The 13,043-nt window shown below is 37.3% G+C and overlaps 1 protein-coding gene across 8 annotated transcripts in view; it reads right to left on the bottom strand.

The window, feature by feature from the left end:
- LOC140596750 (piwi-like protein 1) overlaps window positions 1–13,043 on the bottom strand; it is a 98,082-nt gene that overhangs the window by 42,229 nt on the left and 42,810 nt on the right. For all 8 annotated transcript variants that reach the window (XM_072745243.1, XM_072745237.1, XM_072745241.1 and 5 more), the window contains one exon: window positions 12,383–12,636. The gene's annotated coding sequence lies outside the window, so the exon portion shown is untranslated. The remainder of the gene's footprint in view (window positions 1–12,382; window positions 12,637–13,043) is intronic.

Here is a 13,043-nt window from a genome sequence, read left to right as displayed (position 1 = left end):
ACTTGCACTTTCCTTTTTAAAAAAAGATTTCATTTACTTATTCGAGAGCGAGAGAGAGGGGCACAGACACAGACAGAGGGAGAAGCAGGCTCCCCGCAGGGAGCCCGATGAGGGACTCGATTCCGGGACCCTGGGTCACGCCCTGAGCTGAAGGCAGACACTCAACCGCCGAGCCACCCAGGCGTCCCTCACTTGCACTTTCCTTAAACGAATTTCTTGAAACATATATCTTAAAACAAGCTTCGTTTTTTGGGTATCTTTTCTTAAAGGTTTTATTTAAATTCCAGTTAGTTTCAGGTGATTAACAATTACATCAAGACCTAAAACCGTAAGAGTTTTAGAAAAAAACAGGGAAAAAATATCCCTGATATTGGTCTTTGCAATGACGCATTATATATGACACCAAAATTATAAGCAATAAAACCAAAAAAAAAGTGAGATAATATCAACTTAAAATACTCTTGCACAACAAAATGAAAAGCAACCCATGGCAAGGAAAACGGTATTTGCAAACAGCACTTAACATCTAAAATATATAAGAAAATTCAACAGCAAAAAACAATCTGATTTAAAATGGGTAAAAGATTTGAATAGACTGTTTTCCCTGAAGAAGATATGCAAATGGCCAATATGTACATGAAAATGTCCTTAACATTACTGATCATCACAAAAGTGCAAATCAAAATCACAGTGAATGTTACCTCATACTTGTCAGAATGGCTATCAGGAAGATAAGTGATAACAAGTGCTGGTGGCAAGGATTTGAAGTTAAGGGAATCCTTGTGCAAGTTGGTTGGGAATGTAATTCAATATGGGTACTATGGAAGGCAATATGGAGGATGGAGGTTCCTCAAAAAATTAAAAATAGAACTCCATATGATCCAGCAACCACCCTATGGTTACATAACCAAAATAAAATAAAATCCCTCTCTGAAAGAGATTTCTGTATTTCCATGTTTATTGAAGCATTATTTACAATAGCTAAGACATGGAAACAACATACTATACATAAACAAATAGATGAATAAAGAAAAAATATATGAATATTATTCAGCCATTAAAAAGGGAAACCTGCTGTTTGGTTTTTTTTCTTTTGTTTCGTTTGTTTATTTTTTTAATTTCTTTTTATTGGAGTTCAATTTGCCAACATATAGCATAACACCCAGTGTTCATCCCATCAAGTGCCCCCCCTCAGGTCCCATCACCCAGTCACCCCAACCCCCACACCCACCTCCCTTTCCACCACCCCTTCTTCGTTTCCCAGAGTTAGCAGTCTCTCATGTTCTCTTGCCCTCTCTGATATTTCCCCACTCATTTTCTCTCCTTTCCCCTTCATGCCCTTTAACTATTTTCATATTCCCCAACTTAATGAGACCATATAATGTTTGTCCTTTTGTGTGTGTGTGTGTGTGTGTGTGTGTGTGTTCCATCCTTGGAACAAAAGGATGATTTATTTATTTATTTTATTTTTTATTGGTGTTAAATTTGCCAACATATAGAACAACACCCAGTGCTCATCCCATCAAGTGCCCCCCTCACTGCCCGTCACCCAGTCACCCCCACCCCTGCCCACCTCCCTTTCTACCACCCTTTGTTCGTTTCCCAGAGTTAGCAGACTCTCATGTTCTGTCCCCTTTCTGATATTTCCCACTCATTTTTTTTCTTTTTCCCTTTATTCCCTTTCACTACTTTTTATATTCCCCAAATGAATGAGACCACATAATGTTTGTCCTTTTCTGATTGACTTATTTCACTCAGCATAATACCCTCCTGGTCCATCCACGTCGAAGCAAATGGTGGGTCTTTGTCGTTTCTCAAGGCTGAGTAATATTCCATAGTATACACAGACCACGGTTTCTTTATCCATTCATCTTTTGATGGACGCCGAAGCTCCTTCCCCAGTTTGGCTATTGTGGACGTTGCTCCCATAAACACTGGGGTGTAGGTGTCCCAGCGTTTCACTGCATCTGTATCTTTGAGGTAAATCCCCAACAGTGCAATTGCTGGGTCGTAGGGCAGGTCTATTTTTAACTCTTTGAGGAAACTCCACACAGTTCTCCAGAGTGGCTGCACCAGTTCACATCCCCACTGACGGAGTAAGAGGGTTCCCCTTTGTCCACATTCTCTCCAACATTTGTTGTTTCCTGTCTTGTGACTTTTCCCCAATTCTCACTGGTGTGAGGTGGTATCTCATTGTGGTTTGGTTTTATATTTCCCTGATGGCCAGTGATGCGGCGCTTGTTGGTCATATCTATGTCTTCCTCTGTATGATTTCTGTTCATGTCTTTTGCCCATTTCATGATTGGATTGTTTCTTTGCTGTTGAGTTTAATAAGCTCTTTATAGACCTCAGATACTAGCCCTTTATCTGAGAGGTCATTTGCAAATAACTTTTCCCATTCTGTAGGTTGTCTTTTACTTTTGTGGACTGTTTCTTTTGCTGTGCAGAAGCTTCTTATCTTGATGAAGTCCCAATAATTCATTTTTGCTTTTGTTTCTCTTGCTTTCATGGATGTATCTTGCAATAAGTTGCTGTGGCCAAGTTCAAAAATGGTGTTGCCTGTGTTCTCCTCTAGGATTTTGATGGAATCTTGTCTCACATTTAGGTCTTTCATCCATTTTGAGTTCATCTTTGTGTATGGTATCAGAGAATGGTCTAGTTTGATTCTTCTGTATTTGGATGTCCAATTTTCCCAGCACCATTTATTGAAGAGACTGTCTTTTTTCCAGGGAGAGTCTTCCTGCTTTGTCGAATATTAGTTGACCATAAAGTTGAGGGTCCACTTCTGGATTCTCTATTCTGTTCCATTGATCTATGGGTCTGTTTTTGTGCCAGTACCACACTGTCTTGATGACCACAGCTTTGTAGTACAACCTGAAATCTTGCATTGTGATGCCCCCAGCTATGGTTTTCTTTCTTAATATTCCCCTGGCTATTTGGGGTCTTTTCTGATTCCACACAAATCTTAAGATGGTTTGTTCCAACTCTCTGAAGAAAGTCCATGGTATTTTGATAGGGATTGCATGAAATGTGTAAATTGCCCTGGGTAGCATGGACATTTTCACAATATTAATTCTTCCAATCCATGAGCATGGAATATTTTTCCATCTCTTTGTGTCTTCCTCAATTTCTTTCAGAAGTGTTCTATCGTTTTTAGGGTATAGATCCTTTACCTCTTTGGTTAGGTTTATTCCTAGGTATCTTATGCTTTTGGGTGCAGTTGTAAATGGGATTGACTCCTTAATTTCTCTTTCTTCAGTCTCATTGTTAGTGTATAGAAATGCCATTGATTTCTGGGCATTGATTTTGTATCCTGCCACGCTACCAAATTGCTGTATGAGTTCTCGCAATCTTGGGGTGGAGGCTTTTGGGTTTTCTATGTAGAGTATGTCATCGGCGAAGAGGGAGAGTTTGACTTCTTCTTTGCCAATTTGAATGCCTTTAATGTCTTTTTGTTGTCTGATTGCTGAGGCGAGGACTTCCAGTACTATGTTGAATAGCAGTGGTGAGAGTGGACATCCCTGTCTTGTTCCTGATCTTAGGGGAAAGGCTCCCAGTGCTTCCCCATTGAGAATGATATTTGCTGTGGGCTTTTCGTAGATGGCGCTTAAGATGTCGAGGAAGGTTCCCCTATCCCTACACTCTGAAGAGTTTTGATCAGGAATGGATGCTGTATTTTGTCAAATGCTTTCTCTGCATCTAATGAGAGGATCATATGGTTCTTGGTTTTTCTCTTGCTGATATGATGAATCACATCGATTGTTTTACAAGTGTTGAACCAGCCTTGTGCGGGACAGCTTCTCATTCTTGTTTTCCGTGACCTCGATAGACAGTTTTGAAGGGATGTGTTGGTCAGCTATTTTGTTTTTTTTTTAAATTATTTTTTTATTTATCTATGATAGTCACACCCAGAGAGAGAGAGAGAGAGGCAGAGACAGGCAGAGGGAGAAGCAGGCTCCATGCACCGGGAGCCCGACGTGGGATTCGATCCCGGGTCTCCAGGATCGCGCCCTGGGCCAAAGGCAGGCGCCAAACCGCTGCGCCACCCAGGGATCCCATGGTCAGCTACTTTGTTGCAGGAGCCTCAATTTGGGTGTGTCTGATATTTCTGTCATGAGTAGGCTGGGAATATGGAATTTTGGAAAGACTACCACAGTGGTGAAGTGCTTCTGTGCCTTTCCATCCCATCTCAGTTGGGGGTGCATGAGATTCACACAGCATTACTGCTGACTTTCATCACTGACTTTTGTCACTCAGTTAAAGTTGTGTGTGCCAGTCTGCTGCCCCAAGTCACTGTTTCCCTCTCTCTACACTCTGTTGTTTAGAAGTGTGCTCTAAATCTACCCCATCTTTGGGGTAGGGGGTGGGGAGGATTTTCCTTCACCTCCTGAAGTGAGGAGTCTATTATTAGGAATTCTTTTATTTTTTATTTTTTAAGATTTTATTTATTCATTCATGAGAGATACAGAAACATATGCAGAGGGAGAAGCCAGTTCCCCGTGGGGAGCCTGATGCAGAACTCAATCCCAGGACCCCAGCATCATGACCTGAGCCAAAGGCAGTTATTCAACCACTGAGCCAGGTGCCCCTATCTGGAATTCTATTAAAGCAAAATTAGCCTTTTCTCCCCTATTTGTTCATTTGTTTGTATCAATATAAACTTGTGTATATTTATTTCATATTTTGGTTATAGTCCAATGCCGTATTATTAAGAAATCTTTTTGAGTGACAAAAAAAATGAATTAAAGTATCTCCACAATGCTCTGAGGTTGGTACCATTATTATGTCCACTTTACAGGTGAGGAAACTGAATCTTAATGTCAAAACGGCACAGGCCAGATTTGAATCTGTCTGGGTCAGGCAAAAATTGCTCCAGGTTGCTTGCAGGAATTGTCTGCTGGATAACAAACACTTTCCTCTCTCTAGACTTCAGAGGATCCAAACACATCCAGGCCTCCCCTTCTCAATTACCTTCTTCCCTATCCCTTACCCCAATTTGCTCTATTAATTAATTTGTACTTTTATAAAGTTTCTCTTGCCAGAATGTTGAGCAAAAATCACGTCTACCATTTCCACACAGCAGTTATTTCTATCTTCTAAGTTCCCTCCCTGTCTTAACTCCTTGGCATCCATTGTTTTATATTCTATTAGCTCATATGGGCAGAGGACTTGGCAGTTTGTAAAATGCTTTCACACATCATCTGATCCTTGTGATGTCCTTATGAGGTAAGCATCACAACCAATGTGTTTCCCATTCTCTGTGGGAGATAGTTGAGGTCAATGAGCCTGAGAAACTTGCCCAGGACCCACTGCTGGGAAGTGGTAAACCCTATAAGGCAGAAGGAACACCATGTAGAATGACTCAAAGGCAAAAACCAGTATGGGACATTTGAGCCAGTGCCCACTGTTCATTATGGAGTATTAATGTGTAACACATTGGTGCCTATTCATATTATTTATTCTTTTTGATTCATTCTTGGTAGGTTTTATGCTTCTAGAAATGTATTCATTTCTTCTAGGTTATCAAATTTGGTGGCATATAATTGTATATGGCAGTTATTTTCTGATCATATGCATTCCTGTAGTGTCAGTTGTAATGGCTCCTTTAGTTTCTAATTTTATTTATTGAAATCTTTTTGTCTTGTTTAGTGTAGCTAAAGGTTTGAGAGTTTTATCTTTCAAAAATACACGTACATTTTAAAGATTTGTTTTGAGAGAGAAAGAGAGAGAGAGAGAGCACACAGGTGGGAGGAGAGAGAATCTCAAGCAGGCTCTGCACTCATGACCTTGAGATCATGACCTGAGCTGAAACCAAGAGTCAAAGGCTTAACTGACTATACTACCCAGGTGCCCTGATATATATATATGTTTATTTATGTATGTAATATGTATGTCCAATGTGGGACTCAAACTCATGACCCCAAGATTAATAGTCATATGCTTTACTGATGGAGCCAGCCAGACACGCCTGTTTTATCTTTTTGAAAAACCAGCTCTTAGTTTCATTGATTGATCATTTTTTATTGTTCTTCTAGTCTCTATTTCTTTTATTTCCAGTAAATACCAGTGCATACCTTACTAGGTATGAATCTTTTTCAGCTTTGTCCAAAGGTTTGACATTACCCGTCCAATTAAGACAATGAGGATAATATATACTACTTAGATAAAACTCAGCGCATCACCTGCATGTTTTGCTATTCATTTTGCCCTCTCTATGACATTATACACACTTTTTACCCCATCATCAGATGCTATGTCCTTTAACCCACTGATTGCAACTTATTTTAAAGTAACTCTTAACTTCTCTCTGATAGATAGCTAAAGTTTTGATGGAGTGACAAGGAGTTGTAAAGCATAAAAAATTTTAGATACAAAATGGCCCTTTTGTATCTAAAGGATAACCTTAGACCCTATAAGCTCTCTTGAACTGTCTATTTCCTGTAGGCTTTGCCCACTACTTATTATTTTTCCAACACTAGCAAAATGACTATTTCATACAAATATTTAAGTGTTTTGTTGAATTAATGGACAATATAAAATGTGTATCGGGGGTCCCTGGGTGGTTCAGTGGTTTAGTGCCGCCTTCAGCCCAGGGCGTGATCCTGGAGACCTGGGATAGAGTCCCAAGTTGGGCTCCCTGCATGGAGCCTGCTTCTCCCTCTGCCTGTGTCTCTGCCTCTCTCTCTCTCTTGTGTCTCTCATGAATAAATGAATAAAATCTTTTAAAAAAGTGTATCTAGAACAGGGATAGGAGAAGAAAAGAGAGAAAAAGGCAAACATACTGGGGAAAGTTAGTTGAGAAAATGAATTCTACCAAATGGCTCATTTTTGTTAGGTACCAAGTTGAAAGTACATCCTCTTTCTTAATTCTTACTCTGCCTTGTCTTCACCTTCATCAAATGAAAACAAACAAACAAACAAATAACTAAAGTTGATCTATGTGAAGTTATACAATGCCTTAGGGTTTTTTAGAACATATAAGTATAATGAAATTGGAACCATTAATTGAATCACACAATAATTCTACAGAGAAGAGAAAAAAATGTATTGAAAAGAAGAAACTGGTTCATAAAATAAGATTAAAAAATACATCTTTTAAAAATAAGATTAAAAAATACATCTAATCTTTTAATAAGATTAAAAAAATACATTTGAGTTTCAAGTTTAAAAAAATGCCAACACCAAAGACTGGCATCGAGTGGTAACAGTGGCAGTTTATTAATAATCTGTCATGTAAAGCTGACACAGTATATGCTGAATTCTGCTCTGCTTTACAATGAAATCCCATCCATTTTATTACTACCAGAATTAAATATGTTCTATTGAAAGGCTTTAGTAAGCTTAAATATGATTTAAAGTTCTTTTTCCAATACATTTATTGCTTTCCTAACACCTTATTATCAAGAAGTCAGATCAACAAAAGTCTAATCTTGATTCTCCCACATATCCATGGTATACCAAACAGGGAGCAAGATAAAACACACATGTTTATAGGGGTTGATAGGTTTGCCTTTAGACAAATGGAAAAGTCATAGCAACTAAATTACTTGTTTCTGACACGTTGGGAGCAGGGAGGAGACTGCTGGAAATAATATAGGGTAAGTATTAAATAATAAAGGGTAAGTATTAAAAGTTACACCTGTAGAATTCACAGATGGATAATTTATTTAATCAGAATCAGGTGTGAGCTATCCAGATAGGAAGAATCTATTTAAAGGTGTAAAAAGGTGATTGTCCATATTCAGACTAAAGGATTTGGAGGAGGTATTTTATAAGTAAACATCAATGAACCAGATTTTCATAAATGGTAATTGAAGTTAAATTCCATTTTTTCTACGTATTGTTCAGTTTGGCTATGCAGGATTATATCACCACCAGTTACCTAACATATTTTACATGACCTCTGTTAGTGTCAGGCTTCCAAAAGTGTGCTATGAGGATCTGAGGGAAGACAGGCTAAAAAGCATATGAGCCAGTCCAATTAGTAGAAAGGTTAAGAGTCATTACACAGTAAAACAACTGGAACAGAGTTCAGGATTTGGCATAGCGATCAGTAAAGAAATAAGTAAAACTCTGTACTATAAATATGTTGAGTTAGAATACTAGTTTTCATCCATCAGATAGTTAAGAGTATTCTTATTACTGAATAGTAAGACCATAATCTCAGATACACTTGTCTTTATTCCATGATTAAAACGTTTTTCAAATGAAACTTGAGAATTTGTGTCTATTTCCAAAATCTCAGAATAGAAATATAAATACAAAAGCTCTGCAAGATTTCCAACTTTAATCTCTTTCATTGAAAATATTAATCATCAAGTAGCAATATTCTAACACCTACTACTAGATAAGAGTGCAGAGAGGAGGATGTGGGGAAAGAGGATACCAGGAAGTAAGTATACTACCCAAGATAAAATTTTGCCATGGATAATAGAAATGAAAAGGTGTGTGTGAGTGTATGTGTGTGTATTTCTCATTTATTGGAGAAAGCATTATATAACGGTACTTGTTAATAAATTTCTACAAAGAAGAGGTTTACAAGTTCAAAAGAAGAATAGAAGAGAAGTAGAACAGCAGAAGCCTCAGTTTTCCCCATTCTAAATTCAGGCAATTGGAAGTGACAATTTTTAAAGTTTCATAATTCTCAGATAGACAATTCCAAGTGAATTTCCATAAACCATAATTGACTCATGATCATTGGCTAAGTAGCTCAACATGTAATTCACCATGTGAATATAAATGGAAACTTTGGTCAAAATAAAAGTGTCTTAAAAAAATAAATAAAAGTATTTTTTGTATAAAATATTCAGAATATCAAGGTGAGCACTTCCTAAGGAGCTGGATTTGTTGGCATTATGTGTGCAAAGTGTTAAAGAGAAAGTACATAACACTGGATTTAGGAAAACCTCTGGGAGCATGACATAATGCACATAATGACTGTACTGTAGCCATCAGCTTCCAGGTGGTGAAGGGTTGTAGTGTGCTGTGGTAAGTGGTATGTTGTGGTAGGTGGCATGTTGTGGTACGTGTGTGTACACATGCACACAATGGGTCACACGAACAATTACATTCTTTTGCTTTTTTCTTGTCTATTTTCGCCCCCCCCACCCCCCGTTTCTTATTCCTGACCATACTATGGGCACTTGCCTTTTTGGAAGCTAACAAAAACTCGTTAGCTTCTCCCTGAGCTATTGCTTAAATAATTTCTTTTTTCCCTGTCTCACTCACTCCTTAAGCTTCATTTGGTATAGTGAAGACAGCATAAGCTTTGGAGGCTATCATGCTGGTAACATATGGAAAAGTTATGATTATCTGAGAATCACAGACTTTTAACTATGTACAATACGAGAGTCCCCTTTTCCTCCTTCACGTTTTAAATTCCTTGTTTCCTTCCCATTGTGCTTACATATAAAAATATACTTTGTTCTTCATTCTGCTCCAAAACAATTTCCCAAACGGTATTCTAAACACAAATCTGTGTCAGAATCCTCTTGGGACGCTTGATGAAAATTTCACTTCCGAGGTTTTACTCTAGATCTTACCAAATCAGACACCTTGGATGGTATGGGTACCTGGAAATGTGTGCTTTCATAAGCTTGCTTTGGGAAATGTGCACATGGAAGTTGCATACAACTGATCTAAACCATTATGCTTACGCAGTGGTTTAACAGTCTTGTATTAGGTTCTAGAAACTATTTTCTGAGAAAATCTTAATCATAGCTGGCAGGCTGCCTTCTAAATTTAACATAAGAAAAACTAAAAGTGGGAAATGGAATTAATTGCCCTACGCAACAGTTCAACCTGGACGGAGATGATTGTGGGAGCACTGCACTCACTTGAATAACTCACCAGAAACCTGTGGCTGACTCTTCCTTTTGTGATTTTTGATCGTCATTCTGGATTCCTTGTATTACATGTTACTAAATACTAATAAATGTATTGCTTATTCATCTTTTCTTTCCCTCCTATATCCTAATTTTAGAAGAAAAATATCGTAATATAGTACAGAAATCATAAAGGACAGGGTTTATGGGTAAGAAGACAATTTTGTCACTCTTCTCTGAAAATTTGAGCATTTAAATGACAATGTGACAATATAATAAATATTTTTATTTCTTTAAATTTGTAAAAGAGTTTCCTGAATATTTCTCACTGCTTGTTTTTTATAGATGAAATAAACTGCTTCATATAGTAGAAGTAAGACAGCATGACATGTGGTTTGTCATTTCAAACCACAAATTCAATTATTGGTGTATGAAAACACATGGGTATGTTGAGTATAGTTCCATAGGATAACTTTTAAAAATTATATCAGAATATCGTGTGTGTCTTCAGTTACATGATTATTTTCTCTAGGAAGATCATAGGGCTTCAAATGAATGAGTGAAACACACTTGGCTAGCAATATTTTAAAATCATTTTTGTTTCAGTTAAAGTCACTGATGCTGACTATGAAAAAAAGAAGTATTACATTTTGACTGTCCAGTTTCCCCTTCTCAGAAACTATGTACAATCAAGGCCATTTTGTATGTGTTTCCTTTGCTATCTTCCCATCTCCATTGGCTTTTCCTGGGAGTTTAAGTGGCTGTCACCCCCCAGCACTGTGCAACACCTCTCTAGGGGCCAGGAATATCCTGGCTTTTCTCATACAACAAAAGGAAATCCTTTGAGGTCTAAAACATTAAGTTTTCCTAAAGTAACTAGAAAAAAAGATAAGAGAGCCCTAACCAGAAGCAGTTGGGTTTATGGAATACAGAACCCTAATTATCAGCTACTACAGACTGGCTAGGCTGTCCCCCCGTATGTCATATCGTACTTTCTCCCATCTCTTTTAAGGGAGGAGAAGTTCCACATGTAACTAGCTATCTTTGAAGAAAACAGATGATGTTTTATCCATGTGCAGGATAAAAGAAATCTTTCTTCTTTCTGGAGGGTCAGTGATATATTGTCAAAAGTCTCAGATGTTTCAGCATTTACTCAGAAGTCTCTTTTATTTTTATGTAGAGTAAACAAAACATCATCCTAAAATTCCAGAACTCAAAAAAACTTAGAAATCAGATTATTCCACTATCACATATTATAAATGATAAAATGAAGACCAGAAGGCTATACTTCTAGAAAATCTTACTAGATGGAAACATTCCCCTTATCTGCCTTCACTACTAGCAAACCTCGTATTCTCTCTTTAAGATCTAGTTCAAATTTTCTATCTGTGAGGTAGGACACTTTCATTGACTCCCACAGGCACTTATTATTACCCTGGCCTCTCCTATAACATTTGTTTCATATCCTTCTAATACGATCTATCATCTCTGGTACACCTCTCTGGCTGTGAAACCTTGAGCGAGTTTCATATCTTAATCTCAATTTTACTGCAATAAGCAACAGTCCCTCTCTCGGGGATACTATAAGGATTAAAATAAATAATCATTGTAAAGGATTTAGCACATTTCCTGGTACATCATGCATGCTCAACAAATCTTAGTGTTGTCAGGCTAATTTACGTATCCACATGTCCTTCCCTTTCACTAATTGGGGAGTTCCAAAATGAGCTCTTATTTGGTCAGTAGCCCAGTGACTGGCACTGGGTGGTGCACACTTTACCCTCAAGAAGTCTGCATTGAACATGTTAAAGAATGAATCTTTGTTTTGTTTTGTTTTGTTTTGTTTTGCTTTTTTTGTTTGTTTTTTTGAAGAATGAATATTCTTACATGCCTGGTCCCTCATAAAATCCTTTCTCTGTCATATATCCTTCAGAATAGGCACAATGCCATTTAATCCCTTAATCAAAATTATTTCCAAAAGTTTAAAATAAAACATAGAATAAGCCAGTGCTTTGGTTATGTGTGTCCTTAGCAAAGTCAGGATTTTCTGTTTTACTTGAGAAATTTCATACCAAGTATAATTAATGTGTCCTTCTATGATTTCTCAAGAAGAAAATGTAGTCCCACCCAAATATATTGGATTTTATCCTTAATTTATATTCAACCTTTTCCTGATGCTGTGATTTGACCTGAAAGTATTGAAGTTATATCTCTATTTCATGCGTGGGCAAATGCTCTAGCCATAGTATTCAAAACAATTTTGCATGGCAAGCTTTTTCTAGAACATTTTACCTGTCATGCTTGAAATTTACATTAGAAGAATAATTGACTTCCTTACTTAATGATATCTTTAAGGAACTATGAAAATTCATGAATAAAATTCTATTTTAGAATAATTTGAAGTAAAGAATCTTACTTTAATGATTCAGTTAATAGATAAACGCATACTTAAATATAATAAAACATGCTGTTATAATTATCAATTTTGAAAATAATCTATGATGTGAAAAAAATCAATATTCACAAGGATAAACATGTTTACTCTGTTACAGACTTACTGTAAAATTATGATGCCGTAGGAAACCCATCTCTATCACAGACTTCTATCTGGGTAGTCATACAGATCCTATGAACACAGGAACCCAATGCTATTAATAAGAGACAGATTAGAGGGATCCCTGGGTGGCGCAGCGGTTTAGCGCCTGCCTTTGGCCCAGCGCGCGATCCTGGAGACTGGGGATTGAGTCCCACGTCGGGCTCCCGGTGCATGGAGCCTGCTTGTGTCTCTGCCTCTCTCTCTGTCTCTGTGTGACTATCATAAATAAATAAAAATTAAAAAAAAAAAGAGAGACACGTTAGAACCTCTTCAGGTTAGAAACAAACTTCACAAAGATTTTTGTTTGAATTAGGTATTAGTTGATTATAAATGTTATCACTTATAACAGAGGAAACTCAACTTCTTGGCTTCAGAGACTTATCAAAATAAAAAGCCCCCCTTAGCTAAAAATTTTCATATAATACTTTCAGGGATAGTCTACCTTAGGTAAATGCATTTTACAGATTTTAGAGCAGGGGCAAAAAAGCTCATTTTAAAGATCTACACTCAAAAAAGAAAATTAGCATTGCCCCTAAATTATAGATGCTCCTAGCTTGTGATTTCTTCATTGATTCAGATATTATGAAATGGCGTTTTCAAGTTGGCAGAAAGGGTAACGGGAA

Source organism: Vulpes vulpes, unplaced genomic scaffold (genome assembly GCF_048418805.1).
Source record: "Vulpes vulpes isolate BD-2025 unplaced genomic scaffold, VulVul3 u000000630, whole genome shotgun sequence".
Lineage (NCBI taxonomy): Eukaryota > Metazoa > Chordata > Mammalia > Carnivora > Canidae > Vulpes > Vulpes vulpes.
This window is presented reverse-complemented; position numbering and strand designations above follow the sequence as displayed.